Raw genomic sequence first — 20,442 nt, forward strand, 5'->3', positions numbered from 1 at the left:
AGGTCATGGTATTCCAAATGATCGCCGTGGGAGACACGAATCATCACTGGTTGTGCAAATCGAACTTCTCGGCTTTTACAAACATTAATATTTCTGTGTTGTTCTCACACTGCTATTGTGCGATTGTGCGATTATGAGTGGAGCGCACCTACTAACTGTAAGAGGGGCTCCGTTTATCTGAAGGAGTCCCCTGTTTTTTTACTCACTGATTCATGGTTACTGTGAAATGAAAGCAGAATATTTGACTGAGCAGACGACGCTACACCCGAAAAAATGTATGGCCAAGATTATGCTTAACGGGTATGATTTACAATGAAGCCTCGTGAATCTTCCAATCTGTTTCAAATCAAAGTTTTCATTCTTTTGTATTTTAGGTTATGATTAAAATATTCACATAAAATGACAGTCATGCACATATTATTAGTATGAGACTTCTTTGTCAAAAAATATTCAATAACAAAATTGAATAAATAAAAAAAAATAAGAATAATTACTGTGACAAAATTCATATTGTATATCAGTCATACTTTTCTTTATCAGTGTAAGCACAGGTTCCACTTTTTAAGAATTAATATGTAAATTTATTAGGTTAATGAAAAAGAGAATAAAGCAAATGTATAAAATGAGTTTCCAAGAATATTGCACGTCACTAGGTCACAGTCACTCACGGATAACCTTTTTTCAACAGCCTTTGTCTCACTGTCTTTTAATGCCTTTCCACAGATTTCTTTCCACTTTCAAGAACCTTTTCCGTAGTACTAGTTCACAGTTATTCCGTGTGTCTGGAGCACTGTCAACCTGTAATTACTGAATTAGTACTGAGAGGGGTCAAACGGTTTTCATCACACGTTGTATAAGGTGCAAGATCAGAAAAGGAAGGGGGATAGAGGTTTACGCTGCAGTTCCTGATTGTTGTAACATAATCTTTCGCGTATGCGATGCGGCCATTTCACTCTATTCATACTGTATATTACGCAGTCCCGTTACATACACTTGGGACTGATGTGCATTTCGAGGAATGGGAGATAGTGGCGACTTGTAATTGTAGGTTTAGAGAGCTTGTTTCTCCATTATTATTATTATTATTATTATTATTATTATTTTTATAAATTCTTTCTGCACATCCCTTGTCAACTAGACGATGCAATTATCTCCTAACGCCCCACATAGCTATAGGTAGGATGCATTCTGCGCATCCTTAGTTATCTCTTTTACGTGTCTCATAATTTTAAGTGAGCACATTAGCTGATAGCGTCCCTCATAACACCTGAAGACGATATCGCTACTACGCATTCCTCAGAAGCTGACACATTATTTTAGCGTACCTCTCATAATCTTTAACTACGATATCCCCACAGCATGGCCCTTACAATTTTTAGGGAGGACATCATTTGCTATGTCTCTCATTGTTTCAACCGCATTCTGCATGTCCCTCAAATTTCACTTTAAATTTCACTTGAAGAGATGATATTATAGCACCTCTCATAATCTTTGACGTCTGTGGTATACTCTCCCTCTTAGTCCCTCACCATCTTTCTTTATGTCTCTCAAAATTTTACACATTACTGTTGTGCATCTCACAGTCTTCGACTGTATCCTTTCTGCATGTCCCTTGCAATTTCTCAAAGTATTATTAAAGCGTATCTCATAATGTTGGACGAGTTTTTTTTTTCCTGCAAGTTTCCCACATTTCCACACATGACAGTTTTCCCACTTCTTTCATAATCTCTGTCAATGATGATCTTTCCACATGTCCCTTGGAGTTTCACACGAAAGCGTTAGTTTACCCGATCTCAGTTATTGACAGCGCTATTCGATTTCACCCCCCAAACAGTTTCGCGTGACGATATCATTTTCGAGCTCTGACGACGATATCCATCCCGCATGACCCTTGCATTCTTAGACGATGATGTTCTTCAGTGAGTTCAGGAGACAGAGAGTGAGGAGGAGGCTGAAGGCGAAGGGGGTGTGAACAAGAACCCCTCCAACAGATCCACTCCCATAGGTGTCACTGTAGTTGGGAGCCTGGCGACCCCTCTGAAGGTTACTCCTGTGCCCTGTGCCTGAAACGACAACAAAAACAAAAACTAGGGTCAGGGAATGGTTTTGTAGCAGCGACAATACCAGCAAAACCAAGGATTACCGTGGACTTTGCTTTATGAATACCGTAATGACTGGATAATGATGACATTGCTTTGTAAATAAGAGGAGGAATGGAGTTTACTTCTTGCTTTAGAAACTGATGGTGAATTGGTTTATGGTGGTCATTGCTTTCTAAACAACATTATGAAAAACGAATTATGCAAGTCCAGCCTTTGAGACTAAATGATGAAAAGGATATAGACTGAATAATGTAGTTCGTATGAGTTAAGGAAAGATAAAGCTTGGCAAAATGATATACCAGTTATAAGTTAAAGTTAAGTGTTAGAATTTTTGGACAGAAAGTAGGTAATGTGAGTTAAAGTTAAGATATGAGCAGATTGATGTAACCAGTATGAATTAGTGATGACAGAATTTTGACAGAATGATGTATCTAGTATGGTTGAAGAGTTAAGATTTGGACAAAATGATGTGCTCGCTTTTGAATAGACTGATATAGCATCACTTAATAAGAAAATTTTGTCTGAGTGAAGGTCTTGTATGATACAGTCAGTTTGAACAGCCTGGTGATTTTGTATATTAAATTTGGGCAGAATGGTACTCTTTAATATTTAATTTGGACAACTTGGTGCTTTGGGCTTATAAAATTAGACAGGAGGGGGACGGGGGTGACGGCCCTATTTAGAGACTGTAATGTAGGAGGTGTTCAAAAACTCCTAAGTGTTGAGAGAATGTTAGCTTACTTCAGAAACAGGAACACTTAAAATAAGCATAGGTAGGATCAAGGTAGAATGATGGTCTTGTATGTCAAAACCAGGACAAAAATAGTCAGATTCTTACTCGTATTCAGAATTATATAGGGTAGAACAAGCTACTTAGTCTAGAATGAATTTCGTACATAGGTAACACAATTATATGGAATGAGTTTAAAACACTTTGCATCACCTGTCTGCCTCACCAAACCTTCCTCGTTCTTCTAACATCATTGTATATACCTTACTCTACTAAATTCTCATCAATATTGCCCTTATCATCACTCAGATTGCTCTCTCTCATCAGCAAGGTTATAGTGTTTCTGCTTCCGTATCATTTGATTTTTTTTCCCTAATTCTTTGCCGCATTGATGGCATTCCTCTTACCTGCCGGATTTTTACAGTATTAATCGTTTGTGTAACGTCTTTATTACTTAAGCATTATCCCCTCTCTTTTATATATAAATAGTTTTCAGTTGTTCACATTGGTATACAGATATGGTGCTGCATGTTAACTAAATTCAGTGTTTTATAAAGGCATGTAGCAATGTCTCTAAAGTGAATCTAGATGATAACATAGTGACATCTATTGAGAATGAAAGTAATGAAGGTGTCTCACAATTTGGGGACGTGGTGGGTGATGAAAAGACTTGAACTGTTGAAGGAGTTAGGATGCTGAATGCAACAATGGAAAATTTAGGGAAGTGTAAAATGACAGCTAAACGAACAGTGACATAGATTACGGAATAAAGTTGGTTGGTATTGTGAACACCTTGGTATCATATAAGAGACTGCTAGAGAAGAGTATGTGAATGTGACAATGTTAACTTGGGGCGTGATACATAATTATCTGGAGTGAGACTTCTGAAAGTGGGACTAGGTAGAAATATAGCTAAGATACATAAATACGCCTACTCACCTTTGTTGTCGAAGCTTTTAGGACGCTGGTATCCATCTGTGACATCATTGACCCTCTTGGGATGGCGCGAGTCCTCGAATTTCTTGTGCTCTGGAGTTAGTGAAGTGTAGACACAGATTTGGTAAATAAAAGAAGAAACAGCTGCATATATTCACACAGGTTTATGTGTAAAGATAATGATGTTTTTTATTAATGTACGATAGTTGCTGTTTGAACGTAATGCGTTTGACTTCGGTTGTTTGCTGTTTAGGCAAAAGTAAAATAAAATGGCTTATGTTCACAAGGGCACATATAACCGTGCAACTGATCCTTACAGAGGAAGATGAGCCTCTTTGGTTAAAATGCTGTATTAGTACGTTTATCGTAGCTGCTAAGGGAACTAAATCCATTTTGTAGACCTAGGAGGCTATGTAAAATTTTATGTTGTCTTTAAGAGACAAGGAAATGTGAACGCGTATTCAATCTCTTACGATGAACATGAGATCAGTTTCTTTCAAAATGAAGTACGCGCGCTGTGTATGTTCTGTTTTAAATGAATTAATAAATTTTTGGGGGGGTTGAAGTTTTTAATGACGTCAGGAGGACATGAGGATAGGGAGAAAGGACAATAGCAAAAAGATAATATTAACACACAAAGAAAATTTAACATGAAGTCACACAATGTTTTACACTTGCCTGAAACAGTGAGGAAAACATACCACACCTTGGAAACATATATGACAGGAAGTGATTGTTATAGCCATGACTCTGGGTTTCTTCTCAGCAGCACAAAATAATCTGTATTAGACTGACTGAAATGCCCACGTCCGTCCGTAGTGACGATAAGGTTAATTAAAACAAAATATTTAACCTTTTGACTCATGGCATTCCTTTTCACTTAAAAAAATCATCTGGTATTAGAATAGTCGACACAAAGTACATTAGCGTATTCAAAGTAGCAGTAAAGTTACTATACGGAAACGAATGTCTGAGATTAAAACACATACAAGAGAAGAAAAAAAAATAGGTAAATAAGATTCCTAACCTAATTTCACTTACTTTATCTAGTGACAATTTACATCTTATTCTTGCAATCTCCAGACGATTAAATTCAACTAAGGAGAATTCTCTGGTAGTGCCAGGCTAACTGAAGGCTTAATATAACCTCGCCAGTTCGAAAAGCTTATTATTAACTAAATACAACTCTCAGGAGATGGCAAGAACAGATTAAATATTACAGGTATGTACGCAGGCTGAAGGAACTAAATAATTGGTTTGGCTTAGATATGTGGGGAGGTGGGAGAGCAAGTGTATGCGAGGCAGGTGCTATGAGGCAGGTGTGAGTGTGAGTGAGTCAGGTGAGGCTGCATGCCGAGAGTAAACGTGAGACAGGTAAAGGTGTAATGAGGTTGGAGAGGTAGAAAGGAAATGGGGCAAGTGTGGATGTAAGTGAAGCAGGTGAGGTAGTCAAGTGAGTGACTGAGGCAAGTGTGAGTGTAAATGAGACTGGTGAGGTAGGTAGGTGAGGGTGTATGTGAGGCAGATAGGCAGGTGAAGTGCAAGTGAGGCAGGTGATACAGGTAGGTGAGGGTGTAAATGAGATAAATGAAGGTGTAAGTGAAACCAGTGAGATGGTCAGATAAGGGTCTAAGTGTTGCAGGTAAAGTAGCCAGGTGAGGGTGCATATGAGGTTCGTGAGGTAAGTGCAAATGAGGTACATGATGGTACATACGTATAACAGAGGTAAGTATGCAAATGAGCCAACTAATGTTAAGAAATTAACCAAGTGGTGGTGCAGTAGCGTGGTACCTTTACTGGGGTGACTTGGGGTGGCCGGAATAGGACCGTCGCCAGAGTCCTCGTCCGAATCCACCTCATACACCCCGTTGCTGTGAGATTTGGGGGGCTCTATCTCTGTGGTGGGGGAGAGAGCCCCTGGTCAGTGCGTGCAGCAGCGAATCGACGTAGGTGCTTTAAAATGTGCTGAGTGACAAGATATTTTGTGCTCTGCCCAGCAGCGTCGTCAAAGCTGGTGAGAACCTTAGCTTATTTTGGTAAATACACACACACACACACACGCAGGCAAATAAACACATTTTGACATTACTCTTGAAATGGAAGTTGGTATATATATATATATATATATATATATATATATATATATATATATATATATATATATATATATATATATATATATATATATATATATAATGTGTGGTAATTACCTGAAATACACAAAACCTATAACATTATGACATTAGCTTCATTCTGTACCAAACTTATGCTAAGTTGATGTGTTTTATGTGCCACTCTATTGCACAACTCCCCGATGTTCCGTCTAGAGAGCCTGTAACAGAGAATCACGCGCATTTATTTTGTTAAAATCGAAGACTTGCTTGGAGGGTGAATGGAGGTGTAGCCTATGCCAATGTACACAAGGTAAAAAAAGTATCTGTGCACATTTGACCAGAAACAATTTGACGCCACGGACGATGGACTCTAGCAATGTTTGATGATATTTCCCTCTTGTTGTCAAACATGCTTACACAAATATGTCATAGATAGGTTTCATATGACAATTTATGGTTCATATTGTTAATGGATGCATATTCAGATGATAATCAATTAATTTTCCAGGTACAACACAAGCTATATTGATCATTTCGGATATCATCGTACCCCCCCTGCGCGATACTTTTTTTTTTTATCTTATGTACTTGAGGATTATATCTCCTCTGACCAGCATACTTTTACGAGTTTCTGCAGTCTACTCATCCCATACGCGACGGATGAAAGACAGAATACAGTATGATGTTGGTACCGTGACCCACACACAGTATGATCCTACTACAGTATCATACTGATGCTGTTCAAACTTAGGTTTCTACCGGGAACTTTGTACCACTATTGTTCGATGCGCGAAAATAGCCTTGGCCCCTCACAAAAATTAATAATAATAATAATAATAATAATAATAATAATGATAATAATAATAATGATAATAATAATAATAAATCAATAAATGTATGAAACTTATAATTAGTGTTTATGGCTCTGGATCATTCATCCAAAAAGCAAAACTTTTTTCTTGCTTTCTTCATTTATTTGTTTATTTGTTCACTTATTTTTGCCTCATATTGGCTGATATTGAGAAGCAGGAAGACTTCAATAACAAATCAGTGGACATACGGCATAATTCACTGTGCACTCCGTCAACAGTTTGTATCGCTTACCGACAAGTGTTTTTCCTCTACTTTTATTTCTGATATAACATGCCAAACCGAAGCAGCTAGAAACTTGGGTACAGTAATGATAATCAAATTTCTGTACAGATTATTAGTACCTGTAGAGGATGTGAGAAGACAATAAGTAGTTCAGAGTAAGTAGGCTAGTTCTGTGTCTTACTGAAAAACAAGACTTTCTCGTAGGTATGTATATTTGTCTGAGACGCTGGGTACAATAGTGAAGGGAAATGGTTTAAGAAGATGCATTTACCATGGACACAACAGTAATTTCTATGGTAACATCCCTTCTCACAGAAAAGTAGAGATTATCTTATCTTATTACTGTTTATTATTACCATTTTTTTGGGGGAGGGCAACGAAATTTAGGAGTATCTTTGAACTACGAGAGGGTCGCCTTTTTCAAGCTTCCATTCTTTTTCGTTTTATTGTACGTGAAAGAGGGAGAGAGGGAGAGAGAGAGAGAGGGAGAGAGAAACATTCGTGCCCATGAGTCTTCAGTGAGTAAGGCCCCTGAAAATGAATATAAAATCCAGCGCGTGTCTGGGTAAAAATGTGGCCTTCCCGACTTGTTGTGCCCACCCTCCCACAATGCCAAGCCTGCCTCCGCCAAACTCACTTACCCGCCGCGATGGAAAGTCTGAATAAATTATGTAGATTGAGGAGTAATTTAATCTACTTGTGCTAGACCCCGAGGTAAAAAGGTGGGTCCGTGGCAGAAGGGTCTAAGACATTGATTGCATTACGAGAATCCTGGAGAGTCATCAGTGAATTTTTAGCCTTGTCGTCTCGTGCATTATGGAGTAGAATTCCTCAGTGGGGGAACCGGAATTCGACCTTATGGAACGGGCGGCTCTGAGAGTGCTCGTGAAATCTGGCCCTGTTTATTTTCTATACTTCCGAACAAAGAAACTTTTATAGGAAAATCTTGTTGATGCGTCCGCGGCCGAGAAAGTGGCCAACAACAAATTAGGTTTCAGAAATATTGTCCCCATGAGGTCAAAAGTCGGCGCCAGGGAGAGACAGGGGAAGACAGGGCCGTGGATAGACAGGGATGGGGATATACAGGGGTGAGTATAGACAGAGGTGACGATAGATAGGGGTGAGGACAGAATTTATCTATTACCAGGAGCCTAATCCCAGAGTTCACCCTGACTAACCGCAAATAATATGTTCCTAAGCACTTCCATAACCACTCATCCCCACTCTTTACCGCCCAAGTCATCATCTGTTTTATAGTCTTTTATTTTATCTTTTATACTGCGCTTGCTCCTCTTTTCATTCTCCATCCATGCATCTGACCAAGTAATATTCTTATCGCGCAACCTTACTTCCACGAAATGTTGAGCTTTGTTTACGTTTGACAGGGGATGAAGACTCACAACTACAATTACAGAAATAGGACTGTAAACAACAGTATTATTTTACGTTATATACCTCACCAAATTCATTCTCGCACTCTTTCTGTCAAGAAATACAACAGGTGTCACAATACCCTCATCACAGACAGCTGCCAATACATTCTTCCAGCCGCTGACCAAACTCTCTCACAATGAACAGTGCGAGTATATAATCTTTTGCAACTGTCTTGGTAGCACTGAAGTCACGCATTTAGGTCCGTAAAAAGTCTCACAACAGACATAAAATATTTTCCCAAGCAGTGGATCATAACTGTTATGTATGACAGACTACGGGGGTACATTCAAATCTGACCTTTAAACCCACAAGTGTGACAGGTCTTATCATCATCATCAGCAGCATCATCAGCATCATAATCCTGCCTCCCACCATGCCAGGTTGGGTGGGCAGGATTCGCAACTGAGAAACACGGAAGTAGGTAAACTAGTATTTCGACGTCCAGAGAAAGTGGATCATACTTTTATTCATTCACAGTTCAAGCTATCCAAACTATGACTCCATCTCAAAGGCGAAACCATCCACATGAACACATTTCACTTGCGTAAGGCACTGTCGCAGTGTCTGTTGCTTAGTACCGTTAACTGCGAGGGGGAAAAAAAAAGTACACCGTTTACCACCATCATTTTCATACAAACTCCATCATCAGTTTCTGCTGAACATTCCCCTAGTTATTTGGCTTCATTATCGTCAGTACCTAATTTTTCCGTACATTCACAGTTGGTCCTAATGTGAATATGTCGTTTAAAGAACCTTGTGACCAAGTACCAAGAGTAACAAAATAGTCACAGTATGCAGAACATAAAGGGAGACTGCATATAATTTTCGTTTTCACATGGCACAAACCAGATCAGTCCGCTGTGTTGCTACTTTACACAATAACTGTCTTTTGTCTCTGACGATGATACCGGAACGCAAAACTATAAAAACAAAAATCGTCTTCTTCAGAGGAATTATCAGTTTTTAAAAATGAAAAATAAGACGCTTACGTTCAGTGCTAAGAAATTCTGTAAGTTTTCACAGTCGATGCTCGCCTATAAACTCTCTCCGGTTTGAGCAACCACTCAAAACGTAAAATACAGAGGACATTGGATAGGGAAATACAAAGATTAACAGAAAACAAGAAAAAAAAAGATTGTTCGCAATTAACGTAAAGGTATTTTGTTACCATGTCTCCATAGTCATTATCCATCAGTTAAACAAACTTCTTCAAGAGAAGTTTTCGGAGGATGTAATAAAAAAATGGAGATAAAGACCAAAAAATAAAGTCTCTATATCATATAATTTTGCTTGTACATGTCTTAAGGAACTGCTTTCGTATGCGTATATATTTTCTCCAGTTAGGAACAATCATTTTTTAAAGGCATAATATAGAAGATATGGCACAAGTTAAAGAAAAGAAAGCACAAATCAGTACTCACATTCAACGCTTTGAGTTTTTGCAGGTATATCTCAAGAGGAAGTGCTTGCGTTAATATTCTCGTAGTTAAGATAAGCAAAACAAAAGATAAACATGATAAGAGATATAGTCTAATATACTATAGCACTAGCCGTGTGTGTGTGTGTGTGTGTGTGTGTGTGTGTGTGTGTGTGTGTGTGTGTATTTGGGTAGCCAAAACTACACATTCAAATCGCACCAAAATTGGCACAAAAATCACAAAAAATTCACTGATGTGAAAAAACTTGGTCCCATCACGATTGAAAAACTTTTACCATATTTAATGACGATCACATTTTAACCAAAAAACGCCGCTCCCGGCACCCGGCATAGGGTCTCCGTAGAATTTTTTGCCCATAGGTACAACTAAAATAATTATACTCCATGTGATCTTGACCGTTGACCTATTGTTCTCAAAGACTATAGGTCAACCACTTGGCTGACCTTCAACACTTTCACCAAGTTTGCTCCACGTTAGATCAAGAGTGTTTTAGTTCTTTCGTTTATTCATAGATACATGGGTTCAACTCCGACCAACCCCTATGACCTTGATTCTCGACTGCTTGTTCTCTAGTATACCCGTTTTGTTTCTGCCTTAACGTTACTGTACTATCTTCACATATTTTGTATAAATAGAATACACATTATTTAATCTGAATTTGAAAGGAGACCTTGATCTTCGACTTAACAAAAACTACAGGTCAGCTCCTTGGTAGACCCTCCATCCTTCCAACAAGTTTCGTCCAAATCAGCTCATAAATGTTTTAGTTATTTTATTCACACATTGACACACGGACCGAACTTCGACCAGGCCCTCTGGCAATGACCTGCGACTGATTTTATTTCGAAACAATACCACTGTATTCTTGCCTTTCCGTCAAGCTTTCCATCAAGTTTGGTGCAAAGTGGATAAAAACCGCTTAAGCCGATTTGCTTGGTGAAACTTTGGCCTACTTTTGTGACCTTGACCTCTGACCTATTGTTCTCTATACATCAAATTAACCCCGTCGCTATCCTTCAACGTTTCCACCAACTCTTGTTAAAATTGGATGAAAAAGTTTTGAATTGTTCACACACACACACACACACACACACACACACAAGTAAAACCTAATACTCACCCTCGCACGGGCATTAAAAGTGTTCATAACCAGAACATGGAGAATCCCTTTGAAAGTCTCTAGAGTTGTTGCAGGCCTAAATATTCTCTATGGTTAGGGCATAAAAAATCAGAGCACAAAGTTTAAAATAATCCATACGTAATTAACCTTAAAAGCATTTATTTTCAGCTTTTAAAGCTACAATTCTTAGTTCCACGAGTGTTCATTACGTAAACATTCTCTTTAGTTAGGGCAAAGGATGAAATAGTAAGCCATATGAAAACGGGTATTAAAGTACGGACATCCTCTGCTCAGAGATTTCGTTCTTAAGTCTCAGGAGGTCTTGGTTAAGTTTATATTCTCTGTCCTTATAATACATAACACAAAGGTAAGAGGAGATAGCATAAAGTAACATCAAGGTTTTTCATGCTCTTTGCTCAGATGTTCGGTCTATGCAGTAAGTCTCAGGCGGTGTTAGTTACGCAAATATTCTGTACATTTCCAGTACATGACATGAAAGGCTTGTTTAAAGACGAACGGATAAATTAATTAAGTATAAAGTGCTTTCGTGTTCAGCATTTGCAGATATCTTTTCGTATATCTGCAGCTAGAATACCCCAGATTAAAGTAATGCACAGAGTAGAAAGTAAAAAATAATAACGTTAAAACAATTTTTTATTCGTCACTTAGAGATATCGTTCGTATGACTTAGGAGGTATTAGTTGGAAAATATTCTCCACAGATGGAATAAACAATAGAAAGGTGAAAGAAAGAGAAGAAAGCATAAAGCAATGAAGGTAATGTAAAGCATAAAGTGCGTTCATGCTCAGCACTTAGAGATTCTGTTTGTTCCGTCTCAGGAGGTAGGGTTACGTAACTATTCTCTGCCGTTAGCCCACTTCTTTGCGTGCTCCTGTAATATATGAACACAGGTTATGTCACAGTCCTTTTATGTCCACGTAATAAACCTAAATCCCCACTGCAAAGACAACTACGGCAAAAAGAAACAGATAACCAGTCTCCCTCATATATTGTCCTACATTATCTCTCCAGTTATTGCTTGGTTGGTTTCTCCCTCATATATTTCTTACAGTATCCCTACCTCGTTCTTTGTTTTGTTTTGTTTTTCTCTTATATATCCTGCATTATCTCCCTTCCTCATATATCCGCCTACATTGTCTTTAAGCTGCTTTTCTCTATATGTGTCCCAACATTATCTCTTCGCCTTTTACTTGGTCTTTTCTTCCCTCGTATATTCTCCAACATTATCTCACTACTTAGTTCTTGATTTATTTGGTGTTATCTTCCACCTTGTCTTGGTTTTCCTATCCACCATAAATTTCCTACGCTTTGTCTCTAAATCGTACTTTGTGTTTTCCTCCCTTATGCTTTCTTACATTCTTTCCCCATTTTATTCTTGGTCATTCACTCTTTATTCCAACGACACCAACCTCCTTCTTTCGTTTGTCTTTTCCCTCATTCAGCAGTCAGTGTTGGAAACGAAAGAGAAAAATATTGTGAAAGGAAAGTACTTAAGAACGTGGGAGTGGAGTAATGCAGTGAATTATCCTCGTCATTACCATGTTTTTTTTTTTTTTTTTTTTTTTTTTTTTTTTGCTGCCCACTGACTTTTCTGTTTAGTTTAGGAAAGACTTTTTTTGCTGAAAATGTTAGTGAAAAATTTTCTTACCCCTCGAATTTGAAAGTCTTCCTTAACCAGAAAAAATAATTCTTAAGGCAAGAATGTACTTAAAAATATATTCCTCTGCTTTGTGACAGTTATCTCCCTAAGGTTCCGTGAATATATTGCTAAAACACACACACACACACACACACACACACACACACACACACACACACACACACACACACACACACACACACACACACACACACACACACACACACACATATTTGAGATATTCCTTCATCCATCAAAGACTTTGGTTACGTCTCGTTAGTTTAAAATAATCTTCAGTTCTGGGAAGACACTTGTAGTCGATTCCTTAACTGTAATATTAAGCTTTCTACCCATAACTTCTGCTTACCAAAAGTTACTCGATTTTTTTTTTTTTTTTTTTAAATAAACATGGAGCATTATCACCACCAGCTGTTCCTCGTAAGTCAACCAAAAATTCAAACTACCACCTTGACACTAAACAACCAATCTTATTTATTTTTTTTATCTGTTTTTACTATGAGTCCCTAGTTAATATTTACCTCCAATCAGTGGTAAGGGGACGGGAGTGGACAGAAACTATGGCACCTGCGTATACACCTCCTGCTGGGTCCGGAACTCCCTAACAAGACACCGGTAGCAGCGCCCTCGCCTCGTTTGCGCTCACCTTCCTCCCTGCATTCTACCAACCCTTCCTTCTTCTTCTCCTCATGGCTTTCCCGTCTCTTTCTTCCAATTTCTCTTCTCTCTCTACAGTCTTCTCTTCTCTTCCTCTCCTTTCTTTATCCGCTTTCCACTCCTGTCTCTCCACCTCTCTTTCACTTTCTTTCTCTTCTCTCCTCCTCCCTTACTTTCTTCATCTTTCCCATCTTACCTCCTTCCTCCTCTCTTCTCTTCTCTTCTCATTTCGTGTCTTCTTCCTTCTTCCCCTCCTCCTCTTCAGTTTTTTCATCTCTTTTTTTTGTTCTTCCTTCCTCTCCACTTCTCATCCTTTCTTCACCCTCCTAACAGACCTTCGCTTGGTTTCTTCATCTCTCGTCTCTTCTCTCCTCTTCTTTTTACCCTGTTTTCAATCTCAACTCTTCCTTTTTCTCTGTAATTCTGGTCTCTTGATTTCTTTTTATTATGTAGTTATTCCCTTTTCTGTCGTGTTCACTGTTTATCTTTTCTGATGTTCCAGATTATCTTTCTCCTTCGATCTTTACTTCCTGTACCCATTCTCTCTGTCCTTCCCTCTAAACCAGCCTACCATTCTCTCTCTCTCTCTCTCTCTCCCCCCTCTCCTCTCTCTCTCTCTCTCTCTCTCTCTCTCTCCTCTCTCTCTCTCTCTTCTTTTCTATCAAATTCTTTAAATTCTATAAATACACATTAGGTAAAGTTTATTTATAAATTTTAAGTAAGAATCATCTCATTTCTCACTTTTGATTCTTCTCCAACTCACTCTACCTCTCCGTTTCCCTCTACCTCTCTTCTTCCTCAAACACCCCTTTCCTTTCCGTCTCTTTTCCTCTCCCTTTCCCCCAGACACTCCTCTCCCCCTACCTTCCCTCTCCCTTCCTCCCTCCCTCCCACACACATTCTGCCTTCCCTCTCCCTCCCTCCTTCCATCCCACACACACTGCCCTCCTTTCCTCTCTAGAAGTTAAATTTTCACAAGTGCTCCCTGGACCCACTCGGAAGAAAACAGGACAACTTGAGGCTGAAAGAGTCTCATTCGCGGCGGCCCGGACCCAACTAGGATTTATTGTGTGCTTAGCTGTTTGTCTCGCTGTAATTTTCCTCTTTTTGTGAGATGTTTGGTTGTGTCCAGGTGGAGGGGCCCTGAGGCGGGGCGTGCACCTCTCTAACCTGGCTTTTTTTTTCCTTTCTGCCTCGCACTCTTTCACTTGTTGCCTTTTACGTTACCTGCCTTTACTTCCTGGTTCTGGTTTGGTATACCTCTCTCTCTCTCTCTCTCTCTCTCTCTCTCTCTCTCTCTCTCTCTCTCTCTCTCTCGTGTGTGTGTAGATGGATAGATAGACAGATATATACAGATAGATAGATAGATAGATAGACATAGATAGATAGATAGATAAATAAATAGATAGACTGATATCGATCCAGGGCATGGACGAGCCAGTCCCTTCCATGAGGGCCAGCGTTCCTCCTACATACTACATACTATAACATATCTATCTTGTACACAGACACACAGAGACAGACATGAATGAATACATAACAAGCTTCAGTGGCGAAGGTAACAATAATGTTGATCATGGTGATGATGGTATTAACCAGCATTCTAATGTGACAGCCTGCATAAGGATTTCGGGCGCTTGAAGACCAGGAATTGTAGGCAGGTGAATCATGTAATCAGAGCACAGTCCAGCTGTTCACAGTTTAGGAGCAGCAGCCAATACAGCAGGGCTCGTTGGGTGATCTCTGGGGACACACAACCCGGCTCTAGGCTTGACCCTCCGCTCACCGCCTGATGGGGCCAGATCTCTAGCAGCAACTGTGGTGAGGCGATGGCAGTGGAAGCAGGGATGATGGTGAGGCTCGGGTATCTCAGTGTGGTGATCGACACAGGAATGAGAAATAGAAGAGGAGACATTGTTGGTTCACGATGCTTTCTAATACCTCACCAATAGCGATTTATTTCGTACATGATTACTTATTCTTGTCTTGTAACACTTTTATTGTATATATCATTTGGACATCTACTTAATCTGCATGTGGACATTAATGACGCATGATACTTTCTAGCATCTCACTCTTAACGGCTTACTTTGAACATGTCACCCACCCGTTTGACGGCCACGGAGGGTGTCTGACGTGTTAGGGCGAGTGGCTAAATTGCCATAGTCCAGATCATTTAAGTCATAGGAGACCTTTCTACGTCCCTGATAGTGTTGTAAAGGACAGTAAAACCTCTGACCACCTCTCAGATTCGAAGTGTGGTGAGTTAGTGCACGGCTTCCTCTTACCAGAGCCCTACCATTGTGTTACTGGGGAGCTCATAAATGACAATGAATATATGCTTCAGAACCTCCTAAGCCAGAGACGACTTATATGAAGAAGGTGGTGTATTGTAGGTAGAGAATTCGTTACTGACTAGGGACAGAAATGCTGGCATGGAGTAAGAATGGAGCTAATTTCTGTTGAGTGGAATATCAACACCTTTCAACTGCAAGCAAACTAAGGTAGTACAGACTGCCGGCCACGCTTGTGTGTGATGTTGGAGATTTTTAGAAATCCTAGTGCAGTGGTGGAAATGACTGAGGTGAGAGGGAAAGTAGCAGAAAGCGACGTATGTTAAAAACTTCTCGTAAATCCAAGCAAAGTTGACAGCTAGAGATTTTTAGACATGAGGAACCAAAAACAGGCTTGGCGTTGCAGGCGATTGTTTGTGATGATGATATTGAGAAATTTAAGATTGATAAAGTAAACTTGGATTACAATGAGTGAAAAAGTGATGAGCAGATTATGAAGCTTCTCTTTAGTTTGTGGGAAGTGAACAAGAAATTATTTTCGTGTAATCAAGGAAAGGTTGTCTAGAAATTTAGCTGACTGTGTGTGTGCTGGAATGGAGAGGGATTTCAGGGAGGTAATGGAGGCTTGAGTGAGGGAAGTAGTACAGATTTATCTCTCTTGCCTGTGTAAAATGAATACCAAGGGTGCAACAGATATAGATGACTCGTATTATTCTAATGATTTGATTAGTTGCATGCAGTGGTGGTGATGGTGAGAATTTCCAGGGCATGATGGTTACAGTAATGTCAGTTAGGGTGAGGCAGATAAAATCGTCTCATTTACCCATGTGAGATGAACATGATGCAGCTTTGCACGGGAAATCTGAGTTGATTGATAATGATGTCATCAATAATGTGAGCGACGGTAGTGGTTGTGAGGTTTGCCATGGTAGTAATGAATTTGGAATCCAGAGGCAAAGTACTGAGATGGCCAAAATTTACCATTATCTTCATGTGACACAGATAGCCAGCAGTTTTTTGACCTTACTGTGTCAGTAATTTTATATCATGATGAGGGTAAGGTTTTCCAGCAGATTCTGACAGACATAAACTTGGCTATTACAGTGCTTAACCTTTCACACGCACAGATGTCGGTGCAGACAACGCTTTCCGATTCGCCAGCGTGAGGAAAAAAAAATGTCCATTTTCATCCCTTAGTGAAGCGGTCTGGTCCAGAATGTGGCTTTTACACAAAACGAGACAGATATGGGTGGCGGGTGGGGCGTGGGATGAGATGGGGAGTTAGAGTCTTTCTTATTGCCTGTGTAAAACGGAGAGCAAATAGTTTCAAACAGATGATAGCAAATGTCACGTCTTGATTGGATTCTCAATTTTCTGTGAGGGTCAATTATTTCAAAAGAGTAATGGAAGCCAGAATGAGAGATGCAGTGACCATGATGCTTCCCTTTCACTCGTGGAGACTGAGTAGCAAGTGAGTCTCAGAGGAAGCACAAGCTGGTCTCGACTGTTGGCCGATTTTATGTGTCACATCGATTGTCTTTATTTCTGTGGGTCAGTGTGTGGTGATTGTGTCGGTCCTGTGGTATGGCTCTATAGGGAGGTGTTGTGGGAGGACGACTGAGATGGAAGTTTTATGCTCTCTTGACTAGTGACGCGACAAAGCTGAATTTTGGACGTGTGTTTGTGTGTGTTGCCTTGTGTTGCGTTCGTATGCAGGACTTGTGTGTTTTGTTACTGCTTTCTTTGTTTGCGTGATTGATCCGTTTGTGTTTATGTCTTGCTCATTTGTTTGTGTGACACCGCATGTGTGAATTTTAGCAGCGTTACTTTGTGTGTTACCCTGAGGTGTTGTGTGTGTGTGTGTGTGTGTGTGTGTGTGTGTGTGAGAGAGAGAGAGAGAGAGAGAGAGAGAGAGAGAGAGAGAAGGAGAGAGAGATCCTATACGGTGTTATGTTTGTATTTGGTACTTTCTGTTGTGTTTGTTCTTTGCATTAGTACACTTGCCAAGTTTGCGTAGGTTGCTATGTTTGTTTTTTGTGTGTGTTGTTTTGTGTTGCGTCTGTGTTGCCATGTTTTAATGTATTGTATCTGTCTTACTTTGTGCTGATGTTCAATGTTACTTAGTATTATGTTTGTGTGGGCTATTTTTTGTGTGTGTCTGTATGTGTTGCCTTGTGCTACGTTCGTTTAAATGTTCCCTTGTGTTGCGCTTGTGTGTGTTGCTTTGTGTTTTATGCTGAAATAGTATGTGTTGTAATCCTATTTGTCCTGTTTGATTCCTTGACACGTTTTTGTGCTTTGCTTCTGTGTTTGTGCTCCTGACTCACGTATTTGTGTCTTTCTTTGTATGGATCGCGTGCTGCTTGTCTTGCGTGTTTCTGTCCTTGCGTTGTGTGTTATCTTTGATCTGACTCCGACATGTTGGTCTTGTCTGATCTGTATGTATATATATATATATATCTGACTGGACTGTATTTGTCTTGCCACTTGTTAGTAGACTTGACCTGTGTGTCTTTGTGTTTTGAATATGTATTGATGATTCGTGTTGTCTTTATATGAGGAAAAGGAGAATGCCATGTTTGTGAGTGTGTGTGTGTGTGGGTGTGTGTGTAGGAGATAGACAAATAGAGAGAGAGAGAGAGAGAGAGAGGTCTGTGCTTTTTCCTATTATGTGTTCGTGCTCTTATGATGGAAGTAAATGTACGCACCATTTTCTGTGGCTCTTTATTCCTCCTTTCCTCCTCTGCCTTTTTTTTTTTTACGGTCTTTGCATCTATTTTTCAAATAAGCACATCTTTCCAATCATAATTATCTCTTGTAATTATCATCGTACCAGGTTTATTTCCCACTGTTAGATGGATGAGCAATTTGCAGAAACTGGAAGAAAAATAAAAAGTCAGTCTTGCATCCATTCACTCGTCATGCAATCTTTCAAAATTCTTGGCTAGACATCATGCGAGACGTTGACACTAAGTTCTTTCCTTAATGTAGAATGTCTTGTGAAATCCTACACTTCATATCGTAGTTGCATTATCTTCACACATTTTTGGCTTATAAATCGTGTGTATGTGTTTTGGGTGTTGGAAGGAGCTGCTGAGAATATGGAGCATCGAGAACTAATTTTAACTGTGTGCGTTTCTCTTAAAGCTCTCAGTGTTCTGGAGCAGTCAAGACGTGTGTGTGTGTGTGTGTGTGTGTGTGTGTGTGTGTGTGTGTGTGTGTGTGTGTGTGTGTGTGTGTGTGTGTGTGTGTGTGTGTGTGTGTGTGTGTGTGTGTGTGTGTGTGTGTGTGTGTGTGTGTGTGATGGCAGCTGAAAGACAAGTCCAACTCTATGTACTCACCGTAAACTTTGATACTTCCATCAGTCTCCCCGAGTGAGTTCTTTGCGAGGCACCTGAACTGTCCTATGTCCTTCTTCTCGACACGACGGATCCTGAGCTTCATGTACACCTTGTAGGAGCTCTCGGCGACAATAGGCTCGTAGCGGTCGTCTGGAAAGGAAAAAGAAGAGAAAAATGTGATCACTAGTACTGTAGCATGAAGGAAAGTGATGGCGCATGATACCATGAGAATTGATGATGCATGTTAACAGAAGTGATGGAGCATAATACCAGAAGTGATGAGCATGATACCAGAAGTGAAGCATTATACCAGGAGAAATGATGAAGCATGATACCAAAAGTGATGAAGCATGAATACCAACGCTCCCTAATACTTCTGGTAAATTACCAATATGCTGGTAATCGAACCAGGGACTCTCAGGTGAGAGCCAGGCAGCATACCACTACACCACGACCAGGTAAAAGTTAACTCACGTTGTCACAATCTTGTAACCAACGTCCCTCCGCCCCCACTGTGGGCATCAAGAGGATGAGTTAACTGTGTACAGTACAGGTTTCTCTCTTCATTCTGACTTGCCGTAAGTGCTTGGGATAGATTAAAAGCATCTACTTGCCCGAGTGCCAGGGGGTTAACTCATCCTCTTGATGTCCACAGTGGGGGCGGAGGGACGTTGGTTACAAGATTGTGACAACGTGAGTTAACTTTTACCTGGTCGTGGTGTAGTGGTATGCTGCCTGGCTCTCACCTGAGAGTCCCTGGTTCGATTCCCAGCATATTGGTAATTTACCAGATGATTTTTCCTGTGTACAGGACAGGTTTCTCTCTTCACTCCCTAATACCTTTTCCTAAGTGATTTATTTCGCCTATTACACCTTACAGTTCTCGTCTATGCTACATAAATCTAATATCACCATACTCAGCACAGATAACGTACAAAAGGCTATTAACCAGCCATACCCAAAACTAAATCGCTAAGGAAGAGGTACTACGGAGCCTCCTTAAGCGATGAGTATACGAAGAATTTATTGAGGAAAAGCAAAGAAATAGCCAGGATTTTCGTCTCCAATAGGGTGAGAAATATAAGCCTGACATAGCAGTGGTGGTAAGGGGGAGAGGGGTAGGGAAGAACAGACAAATGACAAAGGTGAGAAACACTAAGCTGTACTCCTTTTACTCTAACCTGGCCCAGATTTTCATCCTTTTGTAGCTTATTTCACGAAGTTTAGTCGTGGGAAATGACAAAAGTACGGCTCTACATCATTTACACAGCACTTCTTCGTGACTGGCATCGCATTCAAATGTTAATCTTCTGTTACAGCTCAGCATTCAAGACAGAGAGATGGCAAAATTTAGGCCAAGTTAGAGTAAAAAGAGTGTAGCAGGGTCTGTAGTTCATCCCAGGCCACCAAATACTTTCCATCATTTCACTGTATTTTTGTCTTTTTCTTTTTTTTAATGTCTGAGCTAATTTAAGCGAATTCATGATTTACCTGTATTTGTG

General features: G+C 39.9%; 1 pseudogene; it reads right to left on the reverse strand.

Annotated features, from left to right (window-relative positions):
* Positions 1 to 1,899: 1,899 nt before the first annotated feature.
* Positions 1,900 to 20,442, reverse strand: part of LOC145404873 (protein CEPU-1-like) — a 116,907-nt pseudogene continuing 98,364 nt past the window's right edge.

Source organism: Coenobita brevimanus, chromosome 65, assembly GCF_032717465.1.
Source record: "Coenobita brevimanus isolate Jiangsu-jjx chromosome 65, ASM3271746v2, whole genome shotgun sequence".
NCBI classification, from domain to species: domain Eukaryota; kingdom Metazoa; phylum Arthropoda; class Malacostraca; order Decapoda; family Coenobitidae; genus Coenobita; species Coenobita brevimanus.